This window comes from Podarcis bocagei, assembly GCF_964188305.1.
Source record: "Podarcis bocagei genome assembly, chromosome: 3".
NCBI classification, from domain to species: Eukaryota; Metazoa; Chordata; class Lepidosauria; order Squamata; family Lacertidae; genus Podarcis; species Podarcis bocagei.
Window position 1 is genome coordinate 102,802,286 of NC_138127.1, and position 24,005 is coordinate 102,826,290.

The 24,005-nt window shown below is 43.8% G+C and overlaps 3 long non-coding RNA genes across 5 annotated transcripts in view; 1 reads left to right on the top strand and 2 right to left on the bottom strand.

Moving 5' to 3' along the window:
* Positions 1-12,151, bottom strand: part of LOC308584224 — a 33,417-nt gene extending 21,266 nt beyond the window's left edge. The window contains exons 1-2 of one of the 2 annotated variants that reach the window (XR_014006667.1): positions 11,730-12,151; positions 10,092-10,248 (exon numbers count right to left, since the gene is read on the bottom strand). This is a non-coding gene — a long non-coding RNA (uncharacterized lncRNA). Of the gene's footprint in view, positions 1-10,091; positions 10,249-11,729 lie in introns of those variants that run through there. The other variant, XR_014006666.1, reaches the window with a different exon arrangement.
* The window catches only part of LOC308584254, a 34,530-nt gene extending 15,618 nt beyond the window's left edge, over positions 1-18,912 (top strand). For both annotated transcript variants that reach the window (XR_014006707.1, XR_014006708.1), the window contains exon 2: positions 18,123-18,912. This is a non-coding gene — a long non-coding RNA (uncharacterized lncRNA). The remainder of the gene's footprint in view (positions 1-18,122) is intronic.
* Positions 18,913-18,982: 70 nt separating this feature from the next.
* LOC308584162 lies at positions 18,983-24,005 on the bottom strand. The gene is made up of 3 exons (XR_014006560.1): positions 23,845-24,005; positions 22,551-22,678; positions 18,983-19,132 (listed from the first exon to the last, which is right to left on the bottom strand). It is a non-coding gene; the product is annotated as an uncharacterized lncRNA (long non-coding RNA).

Below are 24,005 nucleotides of genomic sequence, written 5' to 3' on the forward strand. Positions count from 1 at the left end.
ATAAAAAGCAATGGAGAAATTGGGCAACCTTGTCGTGTTCCTTTCTCAATCCTAAATTCTTCCATCACTAACTTATTCACAATTAGTTTAGCCCTTTGTTCTGAATAAATTGCACCTATACCATTTCCAAAACTTTTACCAACCCCCATCCCTAATAAATTCTTCTTCATAAAACTCCAGGAAATATTGTCAAAGGCTTTCTTCACGTCCACAAAAATCAAAACTGCTTTAGTATTAATCTTCACTTGTAGCTTTTCTAAAATGTTAATTATATTCCTCGTATTATCAGACAAATGCCTGCCCGGGAGAAAGCCCGCTTGGTCTTTATGAATTTCTTCTGCTAACACCTTTTTTAGTCTTTTAGCCAAAATATCTGCAAAAATTTTGTAATCCACATTAAGGAGTGATATGGGGCGGTAATTTTTAAGTTGCGTCTTTTCAGACTCTGATTTTGGTATGAGTGTAATATATGCTTCTTTCCACGATTCAGGTGCCCTTTTCCCTTCCAATATTTCATTGCAGACTTCCTTTAATGGTTGTATTAACCATTCTTTCAAAGTTCTATAGTATCTAGAAGTCAGTCCATCCGGTCCTGGAGATTAACCTAGTTGCATATTCTGAATGGCCACTTCTACTTCCTGATCCGTTATTTTGTAATCCAACATTAATTTGTTTTCTTGGGAATTTTTTTGAAGTCCATTTATTTTCAAGAATTTATCAATGTCCATTTCGTTCTGCTTTTCTTGTGTATATAATTGTTTAAAATACCTCTGGAAGCACCTTCTAACTTCAACTGGATTCTGTATATTCTTTCCTTCCACTTCCAGATTCGTAATAGTATTTAATTTTTGTCTTTTTTTCAATTGCCAAGCCAGCAGTTTCCCACACTTATTTGCCGATTCAAATGTCTTTTGTCTCATCTGTTTAATCTTCCATTCTATTTCCTGGTTCAACAATTTCATATATTGTACTTGATAAAACTTTATTTTTTTTAAGATCTCCTGGGACTTTGGTTTCATCCTCAATTTCTTCTCTCCTTCCTTTATTTTTTCCAGAATTTTGTCTTTTTTCTCATTTTGCCTTTTCTTCTTAATTGCATTCTGTTGTATCAAAAAACCTCTCAGTACGGCTTTACTTGTGTCCCAGATTACTCTTTTTCCCACTGAAGTATTCATGTTTATCTCAAAATAATCTTTTTGGGCCTTTTGGGGGCCTTTTTAATAAATTCATCATTCCTGAACAAAGAGTCATTCATCCTCCATCTGAAGGAACCAGTTGGCATTAATTTCATTTCCATCTTCACCGCATTGTGGTCAGAGCTGGTTTTTGGGCAAATTTCAGTCTTGCTGATCTTTGGAGCCAGTCCTCTAGTTACCCAGATTTGGTCGATTCTTGTCCATGTCATTTTTGCCTCCGAGAAGAAAGTTCCCTCTCTTCCCAGAGGATTCTTCATTCTCCAAACGTCAATCAAGTCCAAGTTATCAGTCATATCAAAAAATGTTTTTGGTAGTCTTCCATCCTTGGTAATTGTTTGTCTTTGCGCCTTATCCATATTTGTAGATATGACACCATTCATGTCTCCCATCAAAATCATGTTATAATCCATATAGTCCACCAAGATTTCATGTAACTTTTTGAAGAATTCCGATTTCCCTTCATTTGGTGCATAGATACCTATCACCAAATATCTATCTCTTGGTAATTGAATTTCAATTGCTACCAGTCTTCCTTGTTCATCTTTGAAGATAAATTTGGGTGATAGGTTCTCCTTTGCATAGAGTACCACTCCTCTTTTTTTGACTTTATCTGATGAAATAAATTCTTGGCCTAATTTCTTCTTACTTAATAATTTCCTGTGTAGTCTTGTCACATGCGTTTCTTGTAAACAAATTAAGTCCAATTGTTTTTTTTTCAATAAATGAAACACTCGTCGCCTTTTCTCCGAAATGTTGAGGCCATGGACATTCCAACTCAGGGCATGCAGCGTCATCCTGTAGTTACTTTGGTACCCCCCCCAACTGCCCCCAGCTCTTGTTCCTCTTCTGTTGGTAGTAACGCTAACTCCTTGTCGGGGGGGGGGGGTCCAGTCCAAAAGACAATGATGAAATGTCCAAAGTATCCAGAGTATCTTTTTTTGGTGATGCTCTCTTCCGTACTCTTTGCTCCAATCCTCTGTCTGGAGACCCTCTTTCCGGTGATGTTGGCTCTTTTCCGATTCCCTTCTGTAGGTCTTCTTCGTAGTTGTGCAAGAACTTTATTTTATCCTCCAATGATCTTATCTTTATTTTTCTTCCTTTAAAGCTGAAGATAGGCCTTGAGGGAATTCCCACCGAAAGTTAATTCTGTTCCTTCTCAACAGATCAACCAAATCTCTATAATTGAATCTCAAATCTAAGAGATATTTGGGAATATCTTTAAATATCTCCACTCTAAATTTGTGTATTGTCAAGGCCTCCTCGTAATGCCAACTCAAAATTTTGTCCCTCTCTTCCTTCAATCTGAGTGTAATCAAACAGTCTCTTATTCTGTTCTTCTCCTTCTTCCCACCTCTTCCCAGTCTGAAGGCTCTCACAATTTTAAACTCCTCTTTTTGTAGGTCCCGTTTCCAAAAGGTTGCGAATTCCTCTGTAAGAAAGTCTATCAAGGAGTCTTTTTCTAGTTCAGGTACTCCCCGAATTCTCAAATTTATCTGTTTCTCCTTGAGCTCAAATATAGAAAGCATCTGTTTTTGGTCATGTACTTGTTTCCACACATCTGGGACTTTCGCTTCTACCGTAGCAATCTTTTCCTTAGCTTCCTCTGCAGTCTGTCTAGTTGAGTTAGATTCCTTAACTAGTGTCTCAATAGCTTCTGTATTAGAACTGACTTTTTGTTCCAAACTTTTTATACTTTGTGTGTTTTGGTCCAATTTTTGTGAATTTTGATCCAATTTTTTATTCATTTGTTCCAAAGAACTATTGATTTTACTTAAAACAAAAGCCCAATCTTCTTCCGAGGGCATTCCTCCTTTTGATTTAGTATACATTGACACAGCTGCAGAGGGAACAGAGGGGGCAGATGTAGAGGCTCTCCGAAAGATTCTGCCAGATCTAGTTGTCTTTTCCTGTGATAAATCTATTTTCCCCTTCCCATCTGCCATAACACACCAGGCTCTCAAGGTCAGATACAATTCCCAGAGTTTTGTCTTTAAGGCTGGGAAATTCTACTCCTTATAACAGTTTCAAAATCCTCCTCTAGAGGGAAGTAGTTGGTGCTTATCTTATATTAGTCCAAAGTATCCTTTTCTTTTTATTTTCCTCTTTAAAGTTACTCTAACAAGTTATAGCAGTATATTTGGTAACAAGCTTTTTAGTTCAAAAGCAAAGTTGTAACTCTTAAGCCAAGAGAAGATAGTTGAAACAATGTTTCACTCACTGACAGCTAGTTGGTCTATTCACAGTCAATGCGGAGCTCCACAATGCAGCGATTTTAATGGCTGCCATTCCCAGGTTCCGAGCGATGGAACGTTAACTTTTAGTCTCTTTTCCTGCAAGGAAGTAATGTCCAGAAATCCCCCCCTTTTCCCCTGCAGCCAAGGGGGGTTTACTAGTTTTACGCTGAAGATTTAAATGTCAAAAGCAGTCTTTCAGGCTTTAGTTTAAAGCTCCTTGCTTCCCACTATTTACAGAAAAGGAAGGCGGACTTCCTGTTTTACGCCTCCCCCGTTCATAGCCGAATTCAGCTGTTAAAAGTCCCATTCCTTCACTTTACTCACAGGTAGTTGCTTTAGAATCAAATATCCACAGGAGAAAGGTCAGCGCTCCCCGGCAATGGCTGTGCGGCTTCACTCCGCGAAAGTAGCATTCAGTTCGCAGCACCGCGCCACTCACCACACTCGCTCCGGAGCCCTTAAAAAAGGATTCCACACGAGTAGGGGGGGCGCTCCAGGTGCCCTGCCGAACCCCCACGTTCTTAGGCTTCTCCCACCTGAGATTTCTGACGGGTCTCCGCTTTCGCCGTAGCGGGCGACCCGATTTTCACGGAGCTAGCTCCTCTGCTTAGAGGAACTCCGCCATTAGCCACTGGCGCTGTCCCCGGAAGCCCACATTCCCTTCTGAATGACTTTCTGGGGGCCGCAAGCCAGGGCTGGGTAGGGGCAGAAACAGTTATCTGAGCCCCGAGCCATCTGAAGTCAGCTCTGTATAGGGAAGTTTTGAAATGTTTCCTTTTTGTTGTTGTTTAGTCATTTAGTCGTGTCCGACTCTTCGTGACCCCATGGACCAGAGCACGTCAGGCACTCCTGTTTTCTACTGCCTACCAACTCACGTTGGTAGCTTTGATAACACTGTCCAACCATCTCATCCTCTGTCGTCCCCTTCTCCTTGTGCCCTCAATCTTTCTGGGTCTTTTCCAGGGAGTCTTCTCTTCTCATGAGGTGGCCAAAGTATTGGAGCCTCAGCTTCAGGATCTGTCCCTCCAGCTTGAGGATCTGTCCTTCCAGTGAGTACTCAGGGCTGATTTCCTTCTGAATGGATAGGTTTGATCTTCTTGCAGTCCAAGAAGATGGCAGAAAGTGAGGAGGAATTAAAGAACCTTTTAATGAGGGTGAAAGAGTAGAGCGCAAAATATGGTCTGAAGCTCAACATCCATAAAACTAAGATCATGGCCACGGGTCCTATAACCTCCTGGCAAAGAGAAGGATAAGAAATGGAGGCAGTGAGAAATTTTAGTTTCTTCAGTTCCATGATCACTGCAGATGGTGACAGCAGTCATGAAATTAAAAATGCCTGCCTCTTGGGAGAAAAGCAATGACAAACCTAGACAGCATCTTAAAAAGCAGAGACATCACCTTGCCGACAAAGGTCTGTATAGTTAAAGCTGGGGACAAAAGCAGAGCTCACCTGCCTGATTACTCACTCAGTAAGAGCAGCTCGAAAGAGAAACACTTGATGAGATGGACAAATGGGAGCGTACCGTATATTATGACCTGCCACCATTCCTTCAGGAATTGCAGGGAAGAAAACATGCCTGTCCCTGTGTACCACCTTGGGGTAGAATAGTGGGGAATGGCTGTAAATCTGAAATGGGTTTTAAGCGAGGCTGCACTTCAGTGGTTGTGTACAATGTTTGTATGAGGGAAAGGTCCTAAGTTCACCCTCTGTGTCTGCAGGTAGGGGTCAGATGAGACTCCCGTTTGAAAATCTGGAGAGTTGATACTAGTTCAAGTACGACAATACTTGTAAGAAATGATAAAGTTGCTTTCATTCACATAAAGATACAGGTAAAGGTAAAAGGTAAGGGACTCCTGGAGGGTTAAGTCAGGTCAAAGGCGACTATGAGGTTGCGGCGCTCATTTCGCTTTCAGGCCGAGGGAGCTGGCATTTGTCCACAGACAGGTTTCCGGGTGATGTGGCCAGCACGAGAAAACCACTTCTGGCAAAATGGGACACTGTGACGGAAGCCAGATTGTAAGGAAACGCCATACAATCTTCCCACCTTCTCACCTTCCCACCGCAGTGGTACCTATTTATCTACTTGCACTGACATGCTTTCAAATGGCTAGGTTGGCTAGGTTGGCAGGAGCTGGGACAGAGCCACGGGAGCTCGCCCCGTCGGGGGGATTCGATCTGCCAGCCTTCTTATCGGCAAGCCCATGGTGCCACCTACGTCCCTGTGATAAAGATATAAGGCTACAGTTATGAGGCAGCATCAGACATAAATTTTGCTTTGTGTTTTAGCAATGGGTGCGGGTTCTGTGTGTTTGTGTCTGTATGTGTGTCTGTCTCTTTCTCTGTCTCTGTCTCTGTCTCTCTCTCTCTCTCTCTCTCTCTCTCTCTCTCTGTGTGTGTGTGTGTGTGGAGAAAGCAAGAGGTCAGGTACAATGGACTCTTCCCTCCCCATCCCACTGAGTTCATATTCTGTTGCAATAGAGCAATAGGATAGGCTTCTAAGAGGGTGGTTGTTGTGGTTCCGGAGAGTGGGAAATTCGAGGAGAGTGGAAGCTCTCTTTTTACTCTTTCATTGTGGGGAAAAAAAATCTTGTGAAAATATATCAGCATTTTCCTGTTTGTGATCTTGCTTAATATACACCACCCACCCTGCAGGAACATCTCCACGGCCTGATCTAAATACCGAAGAGAATGTTGGCTTTTTCATGTTTTTGCGTGACATAGTTCTTACGCTAGCAAAGTTTCGACAGAGAGCACATCTCCTGCAAGTAAAAGTGGTATACTTCCTTGTACTTTCAGTGATTGTATAGAAATCTTTTACTTTTTTGTGTTTTAACTATTGTTTAGGTATAGTATTATGCAGCCAACTGTTTACTGGTAACTGTCCACCACAGGCTAGGCGCTCCCAATTTAATTAACTTTTAAATCAGAGTAATTGGTTGTTTCATTATTAAAAACTGATAAAATCCTGACCTGTACTGGTATTTAAAACCCCTGTTCTTCACATTTAAGATGGTATGTGAACTTTAAAATGGGTTTGTTAACAACAAGAAAACATGATGTTTCTAGATTCTTAATGCTTTTGCTCTTGGCAGTGTCGATAAAAATTAACTCATTCTGAATTTCTTTAATGGCTTCCATTATCTTTCACATGTTGTTGTTTAGTTGTTTAGTCGTGTCTGACTCTCCGTGACCCCATGGACCAGAGCACGCCAGGCACTCCTGTCTTCCACTGCCTCCTGCAGTTTGGTCAAACTCATGCTGGTAGCTTCGAGAACACTGTCCAACCATCTCGACCTCTGTCGTCCCCTTCTCCTTGTGCCCTCAATCTTTCCCAACATCAGGGTCTTTTCCAGGGAGTCTTCTATTCTCATGAGGTGGCCAAAGTATTGGAGCCTCAGCTTCACGACCTGTCTTTCCAGTGAGCACTCAAGAGCTATTACTGAAGAATTGGATATTGGCTTCATCTATTGCTAAGGCTTTGCAATCATGACACTTACTCAAGACAGTCTTCATCAGCCTGGTGCAACGCAGGTATTTTGCATGGCAGCTCCCATCATTCTTGACTCTTGGCAATACTGGTTGGAGTTGATGGAAGCTGGAGTCCACAAACACCTGGAAGCCCCCAAACTAGGATGGATGAACATCTCAATTTCTTGTCTCTTCGATTCTTTTTTTCTGGTCATAAGAACCAGGCAGAGGGCCTTCTCGGTAGTGGTGCCTGACCTGTGGAACGACCTCCCATCAGTTGTCAAGGAAATGAAGAACTTATCTGACTTTTAGAAGAGATCTGAAGGCAGTCCTGTATTGGGAAGTTTTTGATGTTTTATTATGTTTTAATTTGTTTTGGAAGTCGCCCAGAATGACTGAGTAAAGCCAGCCAGCTAGATGAGTGGGGTATAAATAATAAATTCTCCTCCTTCTCCTCCTCCTCTTCCTATTTTTGTCTACATTTCCCTGCAATCTATGTATTTTTGGAACACATTATTTGGTTTAACGGAAGCATCAAATGTACCAAGTAAGCATTCTGACACTATTATCCTATGAAAACCTGGAGGCTAGAGACAGATCAAAATGTATTTAATGTATTTTTGACCTTCTGTTGTAAGCCGCCCGGCTTGGCAGGGTAGAAATTTAATAATAATAATAATAATAATAATAAGAAGAAGAAGAAGGAGGAGGAGGAGGAGGAGGAGGAGGAGGAGGAGGAGGAGGATTGAAGGGTTGTTACTTCAGATTCCCACAAGAGGATCTCTCCATTACGAACAAGACGTATTCAGGGAATATGAGAAGCCTCAATGTTGCTTCACCTTAGGAACCATGAGTTTGTGTATGTGATCATTTCAGGAAGCAGAACGAGTTAGGCACCTGTGGGGACATGACTGTTACCACACAGAATTACACAGCAGATCCTAAGTTCTCAGAAGGAAATGGTGAGAAAACTATATATAAAAAGGGGGGGGGGTTCAGGTTCAGTCCCCAGTGTCTCTCCAGGTAGGAAAAGCTGGGCAGTTATTACCAGTCAAAGTAGACAATACCAAAATAGACAGAAGAAAGCTCTGTTTTTGGATATGTATAAGGAAGAGCCATATGTTCATATGTTGCCTCATTTCCAGGCCCTGTCTAGGAAAATTTGGAACTATAGGAGAATATATAGTTTCAAGGTCACAGAGTCATAGAATCACAGATTTATAGAGCCAAAACGAACCACAAGAGTCATCTAGTCCAACCCTTTGCAATGTAGGAATCTCTCACCCAACGTGAGGCTCAAACCCACGACCCCGAGATTAAAGGGTTACATCCAAGGACTAAGTGTCTGTTGACCCAGCTGGTTTTGCTCTGCCGGCCCCTTCCTCCTGACACATTATCCTTTTGAGCCATTAGAGTAGCTGATTTTATGTTGAATTGCCTTTCTCTTCTGTCCATTAAAAACCATGCATTTCATCATCTAGACTCTTGAAGTCTTGTCTGCCTGTTTTGAAGAAGGTAGTTTGTGGGGGAGATCTTTCCGAGCACATCTATGTATGGGGTGTGTGTGTAAAAAAGTCAAACTGATGCAAAAATGCAGAGGAACAGACTGAAGACTGGAAAAATGAGGAACCGATATAGACAGATTTGCCTGAACCGCAGCAGATGGCAGCTGTGGTCTCAAACATTTTGAAGGTACTGTAGCACCCTGCTTGTGGTTAACGCTTAGCTGGAATGAAATATTCAACGCAGCAATAGAGAAATTAAAATAATTATTTATTTGTCAGACAAATAAATGAGAGGCACAGTGGTATATGGTTACCAAACTCTGGCCTGCCCTCCTGCCATTATGGCCAGCACTTATATTCCCTCAGCCCAGCCCCCTTGCTCCTCCTTTGGCTGCCTCTGTCCAATCAGCCTGGTTGAAATTCCTATTGGCTGTTTGCTAGAACCAATCATAAAAGATACACCCATTTCCTATTACCTTTTATGGGAGACAGAGAGCTATATTTTCTTCTATTTATAAATGGCAAACAAGTAGCCATTATCCTCGACAAGGCACCTTAATTACCAGACCACCTTTGCCCCCTTAATTCTAAAATAGAGCAGATGGCTAAAACAGATGCTGGCTAATTTTATCTGAACAGATCTTTTGTTCACCTTTCCACACACCATCTATGAAAGAGCTCCTTCTTTGGAGGTCTTTAAACAGAGGCCCGACAACCATATGTCAGGAGTGCTCTGATGGTATTTCCTGCTTGGACTTAATGGCCCTTGTGGTCTATTCCAACTCTAGGATTCTATGAAATAAGAATCTAACATTTATTACTTTCTAGATGCTTACAACAGAATATCATATTATACATGACATAAATAACCTTTTAAAAGGAAAAGAAATCTTTGCAGAGTAAAAGGATCTGTTTAAAAAGAAACAACTTTAAAAAGGCTTCCCCAAATACTCCCTCCCTTTCTGCCAGCCAGATGCTTAGCCTTTTGACCTTTAGGCAAATGACTCTTTGTATGATGAGAGGCCAAATGGCAAAACCTTACTATTTACCAACTCTTAATTTAGCCGCTTTTATTACAGCTTAAATATATTCTGTAATATGTAGGGTCAGTGACCTTTTGCTCTCAGGCTTTTTATGACCGCAATAAACCAGAGGGGCCCTCTGCCTAAGAGCTTGCCAGCTGCCTGCTGGTTTCCTGCTGGTCTCCTGCCTCGAAAGAAACATTTGTGAATTTAAGCTAATTTTTAGAATACAGGAAAATCAATTCAAAATCAGGAATCTGATCAAAATATAAGCCTTGATTCAATGCAGGCTATGATCAGATGCCTCAGTACCATGAAAAATCTCTAATAATAAACAAAGCTTTTGAGCTATTTTTAAGACTTCTGACATGGGTTGCCATGTGCCTTGATTTTCCTGGATATTTCAGCGATTTTCAGCCAGACACTGCTTCTGGCTGCTGTATTCTGGCCATGTCCAGGGAATTCCAAGTGTAGGGCAACCCTATAGCTGCTACAGAGAATGCGAGGTATCTTAGAAGTAAAAAGCTAAGAGCAGTTTATATGGGAACTGAATAAATTTGGACACATTTGCCTGACCCTCAGCAGATGGCAGCTGTAGTCTCAAACATTTTGAAGGTATCATGCAAAATCTCAAATAATAATAAACATAAAATGATGAGGTATGGTAGAAGTAAACAACTAAGAGCTGCTTATATGGGAACTAAAGAAATTCGGACAGAACAGATCTAGGAGGGGTCTTTGAATTTATTTATTGCATAAAATTCATATACTGCTTGATTGTAGAAAACCTCAAAGCAGTCAACTCTCATGCGACTCCGTTACCTGAAGGCAGAGAAGCAAAACATATTCTCAGCTCGTTGTAACTGAAAACAGACGAGGCAAGAACAATGACATAAATGTATTTACTGTTCTGAATGTTGTGTGACATGAACAGGCTACAAGATGCCCGACTTCCCTGTTGCAGGCTAGGCATGAGAACCAGGTTCAAGATCCTAACTCAGCCATGTGGTTAACTGGGCAATATTTGTTTAAGCCTGCATTTTCCCGACTCTCTGTGCTAAAGAGCTTGCTTGGCCTCTGCCTCTGATGAACCTCGTCATTATTTTGCAGTGATCATGGATGTCAAGAACCCACCACAATTGCCAAAGGGGCATCTGGAGCAACTAGAGGGCTTCCTTCACCAGCTACATCCGAATGCCATACTGCCTGCCATTTCGAACGACATCATTCTCATAGTTTTGTGAGTGCTAGAATACATATGAGCAAGACTCTCTGTGTTCCATCTAAAATAAATGCACCTGCCCAACCATTGGGAAATCTGAATATGCCTTTTAAAAGAAGAAGAAGAAGAAGAAGAAGAAGAAGAAGAAGAAGAAGAAGAAGAAGAGGAGGAGGAGGAGGAGGAGGAGGGAGGAGCGGTGAGCAAGCTATGATCCTGAGGTCTTGCCCTCAATCACTCAAAATCTTATTCAAGCACTGCTGCGGCTCCTAAAACTTAATGGGGCATCGCATGCAGTCATAAGGTCTAGAAATCCTTTTAAAATGCTGGCTAATAGCACATCTTGTGATTTTTCTATGGTGCTCTGATCCCAGCAGAGGTTGACAGAGCTAGATGGAGGAAGGCATCTGCTGTATCCAACCTGGAGCAATGGAGATTTGGGTTATAGCCTTAGCTATTCAACACATGCTGCGTGTAACAGAATATTGTAATGCAAGACTTGCCAGCATAGCCAATGCCTTGGGGGTAGAGATCCCAGTATGTTTTGAGGGGAGACACTAAGGACTCACCTACACAGCTGTGAATAAAATGTTTTAAACCTGTTTTTAAAGTGCTATATACAAACGCGACACTAGATGGTGAAAGTCAGCTATGCAAAATTCATTGCATTTTTCAAAACTTTTTTTTTAAAAAAGCATTTTCACAGCGTTTTTTATACGTGTACAGATTTCACCTAAAATAAATATTCTGAGAGAATATGCTCAACAATTTGTTTAAAAATTGTTATTTTTTTATTATAATCATAATTTATTAGTTATACCCCACTCATCTGGCTGGGTTTCCCCAGCTAAATATAATATGTTTAAGTTGAAGAAAGACAATGGGAGAGTGTGGTAGATCACTGGCAGTTTTTGATATTGCATGGTGGGTGGCAACCTGTTGGACATTGGATGTGCCTGCTTTAGTCCACCTTTCAGCAACCTGGGACCCTGCAGTTGCAGGACCACAATTCCACACCCCCCTGACCACTGACCATGCTGGCTGGGTTTGATGGGAATTGTAGTGGAAGACAGGCAACATCTACCTCAGGGAGCTCTTACAGAGGTCTGCAGCATTTGCGGTGTGGTGGGCATGTCCCGATTTTTGTCCAGCCGTTGTAGCAAATCTCCAGCATGCACTTCCCTTTGGCTTCGTCACATTCTTTATCTGATTGTGGTTCGTGAGATGGTGCAGAAGCGTCAGCTTAAGGCAAGAAAGAAAAACATTGGTTCGCTTCGAGTTAGGGCTCCTTGCCAGCTACAGCGTTCTAAGCCCGTTCTCTGCTTTCTGCAGCCAATCAGAAGCCGCGCTTTGGTTTCCGAACATTTTGGAAGTCAAACGGACTTCCCAAACAGATTCCGTTCAACTTCCAAAGTACGACTGTATTAATGTCCTAGGGTCGATCTTTATAATCCTCAATCTCAAAAACAAGATATCTGGTTATTTTACATTAAAAAGAAAGAAAGAAAGAAATGGTAGAGATCCAAGTATGTTTTAAGGGGAAACACTAAGGAATCAGCTACACAGCTGAGAATAAACCATTTTAAATGTGTTGTAAAATGCAGTATTCAAATGTGACACTAGATGGTGAAAGTGAGCTGTGCAAAATTCAATGTATTTTTCAAAACATTTTTTTTTAAAGAAAGCATTTTCACAGTTTTTTTTTAAATATGTGTGTAGATTCCACCTAAAATAAATATTCTGAGAGAAATTGCTCAAGAATATATAGTTTGGGAGAAGTTTTTTTTTTTTAATGTGAAAGCAGATAAGAATTCTGGATGAAAATAGCCAAAGATGGCGCGCTCTGGAAACAGATTATTTCATTGTTTATTAAAAGCCACACTGAATGACACAGACTATTGCTGTTCTTGTCTCATACAACTACAGTGGTACCTCAGGTTACACACACTTCAGGTTACAGACTCCGCTAACACAGAAATAGTACCTTGGGTTAAGAACTTTGCTTCAGGGTGAGAACAGAAATCACGTGGCGGTGGTGTGGCAGCAGCGGGAGACCCCATTAGCTAAAGTGGTGCTTCAGGTTAAGAACAGTTTCAGGTTAAGAATGGACCTCTGGAACGACGTTTGTGTGTAACCAGAGGTACCACTGTACAGTGAACAAGCAGGCAAAACAGCTTTTCCAGAGGCATCTGCTCAGGTTGCTTATACTCAAGTTTGCAACTACCGTTGGGTAGATCTGTCAATTCTTGTTAAATCCAATTTTTCATTTTCCCCTGTCTTTTATTCAGTTTTCCACACCTAGCTATGTTTACTCAAAAGTAAGCCGCTTTCCCTCCTAGTTCTGCAGGGTTGCTGAACTCCCCCCCCTTTCCAGCTCCAGCCTAGCCACTGACCGCCCCCTCCAAATGGTAAAGGGGGAATGGGACATGTCAGGGCGTCTTGGCTGGTGTGGGGTGTAATCATTTGTTATTTTTTTTATCATAATCATAATTTAATATTTATACCCTGCCCACGGACTTCCCAAACAGATTCCGTTCAACTTCCAAAGTACGACTGTATAAATGTCCTAGGGTCGATCTTAATAATACTCACTCTCAAAAACAAGATATCTGGTTATTTTACATTAAAAAGAAAGAAAGAAAGGAAGAAATGGTTGGTTCAATTTCTCTGAAAAAGGTTTATGGCATCTGTCCAAGATTATGAGCTTTTCACATCTGAACTAATTTAAATTTCCTTTGTTTGAATTTAAGATTTCATTTGAAACCATGCTCTTTTCCACAAGCCGCAACACGATGGAAATGTTAAAACCAAATCTTTTTTTAAAACAAAATTATAAAACTTTCTGTTTTAACCCTCCACTCCCCCCCAAAAAACACCCTCACCCTAATATTTATAATATTTTTTTTGTGCGTGCAAGACAGAGCAAACAGCACTGTTTCTGGGAACTTTGCCATTGGTAAGAAAACTCCTTCCCCGTTATAGCAGCATTGCTGGCTATTTCAGTGCCTGCCACAATCTAAGCAAACTCTGTACAATACCTGAATCCCTTAGCAGGAAGAGGGAAGAAAAGAGGAAAAAAACAGAGATCAAGTAGGAGAACTTCATGTCTGCTTCGATTTGCTGGAAATTCTGAGATCGCACAGAGGAGGGAACAGAAGGTGCTCCTTATTTATAGGTCGTCGAACAACAGCAGCCCCTAGAGGGAAAGAGGAGGAGGAGTTTGAGGTACAGTCATGTAAAGCGGAGGTGGGGCCACATTCCCTTCTGAATGACTTTCTGGGGGCCGCAAGCCAGGGCTGAGTAGGGGCAGAAACAGTTAGGAGACCCCCGAGCCATCTGAAGTCAGCTCTGTATAGGGAAGTTTTTAAATGTTTCCTTTTTTTGTTGTTTAGTCATTTAGTCATGTCCGACTCTTCTTGACCCCATGGACCAGAGCACGCCAGGCACTCCTGTTTTCCACTGCCTACCAACTCATTTTGGTAGCTTTGAGAACACTGTCCAACCATCTCGTCCTCTGTTGTCCAGTTCTTGTGCCTCAATTTTTTCCAACATCAGGGTCTTTTCCAGGGAGTCTTCTCTTCTCATGAGGTGGCCAAAGTATTGGAGCCTCAGCTTCAGGATCTGTCCTTCCAGGGAGCACACTGGGCTGATTTCCTTCTGAATGGATAGGTTTGATCTTCTCACAGTCCAAGAATATGGCAGAAAGTGAGGAGGAATTAAAGAACCTTTTATTTAGGGTGAAAGAGGAGAGCACAAAATATGGTCTGAAGCTCACCATCAAAAAAACTTAGATCATGGCCACTGGTCCCATCACCTCCTGGCAAAGATCACTGCAGATGGTGACAGACAGCAGTCACAAAATTAAAAGATGCCTGCTTCTTGGGAGAAAAGCAATGACAAACCTAGACAGCATCTTAAAAAGCAGAGACATCACCTTGCCAACAAAGGTCTGTATAGTTAAAGCTATGGTTTTCCCAGATGTATGGAAGTGAGAGCTGGACCATAAAGAAGGCTGATCGCCAAAGAATTGATGCTTTTGAATTATGGTGCTGGAGGAGACTCTTGAAAGTCCCATGGACTGCAAGAAGATCAAACCTATTTATTCTGAAGGAAATCAGCCCTGAGTGCTCCCTGGAAGGACAGATCCTGAAGCTGACGCTTCAATACTTTGGCCACCTTGTGAGAAGAGAAGAGTCCCTGGAAAAGACCCTGATGTTGGGAAAGACTGAGGGTACAAGGAGAAGGGGGCGAGATGGTTGGACAGTGGTTGGACAGTGTTCTTGAAGCTACCAGCATGAGTTTGACCAAACTGCGGGAGGCATTGGAAGACAGGAGTGCCTGGCATGCTCTGGTCCATGGGGTCACGAAGAGTCAGACATGACTAAATGACTAAACAACAACAACAACAGCCCAACACCCTGTGGCCAAGTTGAATTATGTTCTTCAGGACTTGATTTAAGGCCCTGCCCATAGATGGCAATCTGTAAACATCCCATGAGGAAGCCACTACTAATAGACCATAACATTCAGGATAAGGTCTCAGAGATAAGGTGTTCTTTCCAATGCCTACATATATATGAGTTTGTGTGTGTGTTTGCGTATTCAAGCATGTTGTTCCTGATCAGTTGAAGGCATTTTGGGAGGAAGCCCATTTACTAGATTTTTATCCATTTGGACTAAAACCCATTTGGCCTAAAGAGGTTCAGAACGAGGCTGCAAGGGCTGGTGCTCTGGGGCCCCCAGGTGAGGCACACCTGTCCACACAGTCTGAGGGGCTACTAGCCGCCCTCCCTCACAGGACCACAACCAAACAGGTGGGCAAGCAGGGGACAAAAGCAGAGTTCACCTGCCTGGTTGCTCACTCAGTAAGAGCAGCTCGAAAGGGAAGCACTTGATGAGGTGGACAAATGGGAGCATATATTATGACCTGCCACCATTCCTTCAGGAATTGCAGGGAAGAAAACATGCCTGCCTCTATGTACCACCTTGGGGTAGAATAGTGGGGAATGGCTGTAAAGCTGAAATGGGTTTTAATATAGGCTGCACTTCAGTGGTAGAGTACAATGTTTGTGTGAGGGAAAGGTCCTAAGTTTGCCCTCTGTGTCTGCAGGTAGGGGTCAGATGAGACTTCTGTTTGAAAATCTGGAGATACTAGTCCAGGTAAGGCAATACTTGTAAGAAATGATAAAGTTGCTTTCATTCACATAAAGATACAGGTAAAGGTAAAAGGTAAGGGACCCCTGGAGGGTTAAGTCAGGTCAAAGGCGACTATGGGGTTGCGGCGCTCATCTCGCTTTCAGGCCGAGGAAGCTGGCATTTGTCCACAGACAGGTTTCCAGGTCATGTGGCCAGCATGAGAAGACCACTTCTGGCAAGATGGGACACTGTGACAGAAGCCAGATTGTACGGAAACGCCATTTACCTTCCCACCGCAGTGGTTCCTATTTATCTACTTGCACTGACTAAACTGTTTCTGACACAATGGGACACCATGATGGAAACCAGAGTGCACAGAAACGCTGTTTAACTTGCCGCCACATCAGTACCTATTTATCTACTTGCATTGGTGTGCTTTCAAACTGCTAGGTTGGCAGAAGCTGGGACAGAGCAATAGGAGCTCACCCCGTCACGGGGATTCGAACCGCCAGGCTTCTGATCGGCAAGCCCACAGCACTACCCACATCCCTGTAATAAAGATACAAGGCTACAGTGACTAGGCAGCCTCAGACATAAATATTGCTTTGTACAAGGACACTAGGCAATCTCAGACAGTTCAGATTAGCAGGCGTCGGCGAGTATAGAACTTGCTGACATCTACTAAAGGTCAGGATGTTGGTGTGATAAATACACACGGCTCAGCAAATACAGAGACCGATTCATTCTTACCTCCAGGTATTTTTGCTTGGCTTAACAAATAGTTGCAAAGGAAATAGACCAAATATGGGAAATAATGAATAATGCTGTCAGGGCTGCTTCCAGATCCCAGCTCACAGAGGATCACGCTGGCTAGCGTTCACTTTATAAAAGTCTTTATTGAGTTACAGTTTCCAATTTCAAACTGCCGCAGGCAGCCCTACGTCTTATCAGCTAGACCGGCGAAGCTCCGTCTGAGTCCCCGCCTCCTGTACACCAACTTAATAACCTCGCCTTACTCCACCTTTTCCGCCTTCCCCTCCTTCTCTGGGTCCCTCTGCCCCCCGTGGTCTCTTCCTTCCTGGACTCTTCTGACGCTGACCCCCCGGACCCTTCTGTCTCCTTGCGGCGGGCTTTAGGACCTGGCTCCCTTTCCGGGCTGCTTATTCTGCCGCCTTCCTGTGCATTTGAACTTGGCGCACGCACCCAACCTCCCACTTTCCGCTTGACCGTTCCTTCGCTCCCCGATGGGGGTGTGGCCACTCCTGACTCATGCCCTCCCCCCTGCGGCGAGCCGCCGGATCCCGATACCTGGCGCCCTTCCTCCCCACTGCGCTCTGTTGGGGACGTTGGCCCCGATTTCCAACTGCTGCTCTCTGAACCCCCTATTGTCCCTTTTTCCTGGGGTTTCCCCTTGATCTCCCCCCTTGCTCTGGCCACTGGCGCTCCTTTCTGTGAATCTTCCGATTCACTGGAAAGACTCGGAGATCTCGGGTCGTCGTCATCGCTCATCTTTCCTTCGGACTCCTCCCCCTCGCTCTCTGTTTCCTCCCTTGCCCTCGCCTCTGCTCCTGAACCCCTGACAAATGCTGATAGGGTAATATGGCAGTTGTGATAGGCTGTAAACCTTGTAGTCCCTTGTAGTCCCCACCCAAGGTGGAGATAAGGGAGGGAACCTGTGCTTCGGAAATAGAGAATATAAGCTTTGTTTTACTAACTTTGGGTGTGCCTATTTGCAAGAATGTTTTTGTAATCAATCTACTCTTTGCTGCTTCACCAATTTTGCTCAGATTTTATTTTGGGGGGGCTGTGTCAAGTCTAACAAAGTCCCAACACCTTCATTCCCCCACACCTGTCTTGGATCTGGCTGCTCTTAGCAGTACTTCGCTCTTCTTGGCCCTTGCTTCCTCTCATCATGTGACGGTCCCTTGGCGCCCTGTGCTCCTGTAGTCTCTGCTGCACCTTCACCCAGCCCAGGTGGCTCCATCTGCCTCTGTGCTCCAACGTCTCCAGAAAACTTTCTTGTGTCTTGCACAGAACTTCCTCAAGTCAGCCTTTCCTCATCCGGTTTCATAAGGGAAGCCTGCAGGATCAGGCCATTGGCCCTCCTAGTCTAGCATTCTGTCCTCACAGTGGTCAGCTAGGTGCCCATGGGAAGTCTGCAAGCTGGACATGAGCTCAACAGAACTCTGCTTCCCCACGATTCCCAGCTACTGGTATTCAGAGGCACATCACAACCATCCTGTTGGGTGCCCCACTGTTGCTGAAAGACCTACACTGGCTCCCAGTATGTTTCCAAGCACAATTCAAAGTGTTGGTGCTGACCTAAATGGCCTCAGCCCAGTATGCCTGAAGGAGTGTCTCCATCCCCCTCATTCTGCCCGGACACTGAGGTCCAACTTGAGGGTCTTCTGGCAGTTCCCTCCCTGCAAGAAGTGAAAGTACAGGGAACCAGGCAGAGGGCCTTCTCGGTAGTTCCTGCCCTGTGGAACACCCTTCCATCAGATGTCAAGGAAATAAACAAGTATCTGACTTTTAGAAGACATCTGAAGGCAGCTTTGTTTAGGAATGTTTTTAATGTTTTGTGTTTTATTGTGTTTTTAATATTCTGTTGGGAGCTGCCCAGAGTGACTGGGGAAACCTAGCTGGATGGGTGGGGTATAAATAAAATAATAATAATAATAATAATAATAATAATAATAATAATAATAATAATAATAATAGGAGTGACTTCCCCTCCACTCAATTTCACATATATACTGATGAGAATATGCTCCCTGCTTGTAATCCAGATAGAGACCTTGGCGTGGTTCTGGAGAACTCAACCCAGTGTTCAATAACTTTGAAAAATGGTAAAGTTGATGATGGGGGAAAGGGGTTGAAAATATAATGTCAGAACAGTCACTTCAAATGCCTTTTTACTTTATTTTAATTTAGTTTAAAGATATTTATGTTTATGTGGGGTTTTTTTTAATAAATCAGAAGAAATGGTACAATGTACAGACTTCTGGGACTGCACTGCAAGGCAGGTAAAAAGAAGGCCAAACCCTGTGCCTTTTTAAATTGGGTGAGCAGAACAGCAGATGTTTTTTCTGCCTGAAATTTGAACAGGACATCTGTGCGGAAGAGTTTCTCCAAGGCGCTTTGAAATAAAGTTGCTTATTCAGCTGTGGGAACGCACAGAGACACAAAGAACATAGGTGCTCAAATGCGTGATTTTTAATTAGCAGAAGAAGGAAAACAATCACCATAGAATCAGCTCCATTAAAAGCGCAAATGCGTAGCAAAGCGGGTTGCAGAGGCCATGAAAATGTTCAGGCTATGGATGTAACGCAGCCAACATCCTGACGTTATCTGTGCGAAAGAGAGAAGATTGTCAGATTCTGCAGTTTTTAATGCTGTATTACATAGGTAATCATGAATAAAAAGCTGAACACATTCAGATGCAAAACACAAACACAGATTTTAATATAAAGAAAAAGAGGATATGGGGCTTATCCTTTAAATCATGCTGTGGCTCGCCAGATGTTGTGGGAGCCCACCTCCCATTGGCCCCAACAGCCAGTATGGCAAGGGATCAAGGGTGAGGGAGATCTGTAGGCTGGCAACATCTGGAAAAACACAGATCGGCCTTTCCTGACTTGAATAGGTTCTGAGCATGATAATTTGTTGTTTGCCCCTTAAAAATACTGACTAACTTTGATGGGTGGTATATTGGATTGGATGTAGTGAATACATACATTTTAATAGTGGACAGATGAAAAATCAGAAGTTCATTCTTTTCTGAATCTTATTTTTTTCTACCTTTCTCTTTTAACCTCTTTTCTCCTCTGTTTCTTTCTTTGTCTCTCCTCCTCCCTTTTTGTGTGTTTTTACTGTATTTAGATAGTCTTGGTGTGGTTAAAAAAAGGGAAAAGGATATTAGGTTTTGTATTTTTCTCTGTGAATCTTAATAAAATTTATTAGAGAAAAATACAGAGTAACTTGAAATACACCAGTGATTTGAATGCAACTCTCCTCCTAACATAATACACGATGTCAATATTAGAAGGCCAATTGATATTTTAAAGCTTCCCTGTGGCTCTGCTCTTGTCAAGCTTAGTAAGACCAAAGCAATTCATTCTGATTGTTTTACTTCCACTATCCTTCACGTAACCTAGGTTTTGTGTTGTTGTTTTTGCAGAAAAACCCTCGATGTTAGCATGTGTTTCCTAAGGAAAGTATCCGCAACTGCAAATTCTGAGCCACAGCAGAACTTGATAGAAAAACTAGAACAAAACTGGGGTTTGGAGATGTGAACTGTCTCCTGGAAAAGTCCCCAAAGCACCTCAGTTCCTATATTAACTATGTCACAATGATCTAGACCATTTTGTCTTCCTCTTCTGTTACAGATCATAACTAGAAGACCAGCCTTCAGGTAGTCCGGATTTCTTTTAAAAAAGCTGGATGTTAGCATGTATTTCCTAAGGAAAGCATCAACAGCTGCAAATGCTAAGCCATAGCAGGGCCTGGAAGAAATACTGCGGCAGAATTTGGGTTTGGAGGGGAAACAATCCCTTGGAAAAGTCTTGAAAGCACCTCCATTTCTATATTAAATATTTCACAATGATTTGGACCATTTTGCTTTCCTGCATATCATAAACAGGAGAGGAAGAGAGTTGCCCAGGTGACAGACTCATCCTCTATGGCAGTGTTTCCCAACCTTTTTTGGGCAAAGGCACACTTGTTTGATGAAAAAAATCTGGAGGCACACCGCCATTACAGCCCCGTGACGTCAGCGCGCAGCGTCACGCCGGGAGGGACGCACGAAAGTCTAAGTTTCAATTTTTTTCCCTCCCCCTTGCCGGGGAACCTCCAAGCTTTGGGGGTGGGGGAGGGAGGAGGCAGCAAAGCGAGGCAGGAAGGAGAGCGCGGCTTGGCTGGGTGAGCTTTGGCAGGGGCAGGGAATGAGAGCCGCGAGGCGGGCGCTGCGGACGGAGGTGCTGCCCGCCGAGCTCGCAGGCAGCCAGGCAGGCAGACAGCAAGAGCCCCGCGCTGGGCGGCCTCTCCTCGCCGCCGCCGCCCCGCCTCTCGCCGCCCGACTCGCCCGCCTCCCTCCAGGCAACATCTCGCGGCACACCAGGCAACATCTCGCGGCACACTAGTGTGCCGCGGAACAGTGGTTGGGAAACACTGCTCTATGGTACAGCTCAGCATTTTAGAAAGCATCACCAGCACACGGTGGGCCAAGTTCATAGGCTCTTCCAGGATGGATGGAATTGAGGTGGGAACCTAACAGCCTATGAAGAAGCATGTAGAAGTTCTGGATGAGTCATTTCTTGGCCCCAGCAACTTCTACAGATCAGGCACGTGTAACAGACACAAGAACATGCCAAGCTGTTTTTTCACTCTGGCCAGCAGTATTCCTACTTATTGTGTTCTGTATACAAATATGCTATTCTTATTCTCCTGCCAGATACAGTGGTACCTCGCAAGACGAATGCCTCGCAAGACGGAAAACCCGCAAGACGAAAGGGTTTTCTGTTTTGGAGGCGCTTCGCAAGACGAATTTCCCTATGGGCTTGCTTCGCAAGACGAAAGCCCATAGGGAAATCTCTGGGGACATCTTTTAAATGCTGGTGGTGGGGAGCAAAGCCTTCCCCCCCTCCGGCCTTCAGAAGAGGTCCAGGAAGGCCGGCGGGGGCCAAAAGGCTTTGCTCCCCACCGCCAGCATTTTAAAAGCAGTCCGGGATAGCAGGGAAGCGCTTCCCGCTATCGCGGATGGCTTTTGAAAGCAGGCGGGGGGGAGCAAAGACTTTCACCCCCCGCCCGCCTTCAGAAGAGGTCCTGGACCTCTTCTGAAGGTGAACGGGGGGCTAAAGTCTTTGCTCCCCCCTGCCTGCCTTCCCGGGAGAGCGGAGAAAGGCAGCACGTTTCTCCGCTGTCCCGGACGGCTTTTGAAGGCAGGCGGGGGGGGGCAAAGACTTTCGCCCCCCGCCCGCCTTCAGAAGAGGTCCAGGACCTCTTCTGAAGGCGGGTGGGGGGCAAAAGTCTTTGTCCCCCCTGCCTGCCTTCCCAGGGGCTTTTACATCGCCCCGGACAGCGGAGAAGTCCTTCGCTGTCCCGGGCGATTTTAAAATGCCGCCCGCCAGCATTTTAAGATTGCCCCGGACAGTGGAGAAGTCCTCCGCTGTCCCGGGGTTTTTTAAAATGCTGGGGGTGGGAAGAAAAGCCCTTGTCCCCCCCAGCCTTCAGAAGAGGTCGGGGGACAGACTGTCCCCGGACCTGGTCTGAAGGCGGTTTCCATAGGAACGCATTAATTGATTTTCAATGCATTCCTATGGGAAACCGTGCATCGCAAGACGAAAAACTTGCAAGAAGAAAAAACTTGTGGAACGAATTAATTTTGTCTTGCGAGGCACCACTGTACATTAATAGGTCTTAAAAGCCATCCTGGGTTTTGATTTGCACCCGGTTCTCTCCAAACTGGCTTAGATAAAAAGAACCAATGGACAAAACAATCCTGACAGCAGGGCAGGAGATGCATCTAGAATTCTTTTTTTTTAAAAATAAATATTTATTGAATTTTCACAAATCATAAAAACACACACAATACACAATACAAACATACACACACCAAAACAAACACGTATAATTTCAAATCCCTCTTTTCTTAAAACTTACTTCACCGACTTCCCCATACCTCCCCTTTCTGCATTCCAATTCCCAAATTTATTTCAGCAAATCCTCCCCCTTAATTTTATCTAATTTTTGATGCATCTAGAATTCTTACCTATCTTCTGCAGCACCATCTTTTTGAGTTACCACAATGTCCCTTGTGATTTTTGCCTGGTGGGCAAAAGCCATTATGGCAGCTGCCACCCAACCTGTGACATTCTGCCTCTGACTTCTGCGCAAGTGCTGTAGGAAAAAGAAAGAACAAGTTGTGTTCTCATTGTCATTCCTGCTAATAGCAGACTCAGCTGGTGAGTGGCAATAGGACTGTAGCCAAATTACCGTATTTTTTGCTCTATAAGACTCACTTTTTGCCTCCCAAAAAGTAAGGGGAAATGTGTGTGCGTCTTATGGAGCGAATACAGGCTGCACAGCTATCCCAGAAGCCAGAACAGCAAGAGGGATCGCTGCGCAGTGGTCCCTCTTGCTGTTCTGGCTTCTGAGATTCAGAATATTATTTTTTCTTGTTTCCCTCCTCCAAAAACTAGGTGCGTCCTATGGTCTGGTGCATCTTATAGAGCGAAAAATACAGTAATAGAAGGGGCTGTGGCTGGAGCACTGGATAGAGGCACCTTCCCCTATTGGAAACCACCCAAATAACAAGAGAATGATTTCCGGGACTTCTTGGGCAGCCTCACATAGAGTACATTCCATTAACCCAGCTTTGAGGTTACCAATGCATGGAATATAATGGTTTGGCTTTCCGTGTCCAGGAATGACCATAGCTAACAAACCAGATGAAATAGGTAAAATACACTCCTGGGCACAGGGGTTATTTGGGGCTCTATTGACAAAGATGCATCCAGGAACATCCCAAACTACACATTTCTACTCCACAGGGACTGCACCACCCTGAACAGTTAACCTTTCTTTCTCCTGGACATGGGATCACCCACCCAAATAAGGTTCCATATTTGCAGCATTCAAACAAAGTTTATTGCCCCCCCATCTAATCCACCACTGAAAATTAGGTAAGCAAAAGGAAGAGGAATAATAATAATATTTGTTTGTTTGCCACCCCTCTGACTGGGTTGCCCCAGCCACACTGGGCAGCTTTCAACAAATTAAAATGCAGTAAGACATCAAATCTTGCTTAGCAGCCTGGCTCCTATAGAGCAAGGACTACATCTCCAATCACACATGGTCAGTGGTCATGGTGACTGGGCTTCAAGGGAAGTGGAGCCTCAAAACATCCAAGGACCCATTGGTTGTCCACCATGCTACAGAACATGATAGCAAGCAGTTGCATATTTTCCCGAAGTCCCCGTGTAGGGATCCACTATAGAACTGCTTTGAGCTTTACTACAATCAAGTGGCATATAAATTTTAATGAAATAAATAAGTAACCTTACCTGGAGCAGCCATCAGCACAAAGAAGAGAACAGCTGCAAGGAAGGCAAAGATCTTCATGACTGAAAGATTGGATGGTGTTTCAAGAGATGGTGGGATGGAGAGATGCTCAAAAGGTTCTTGTATTTATATGACAAAAAGGAGCATGTCACACCATGGGTTG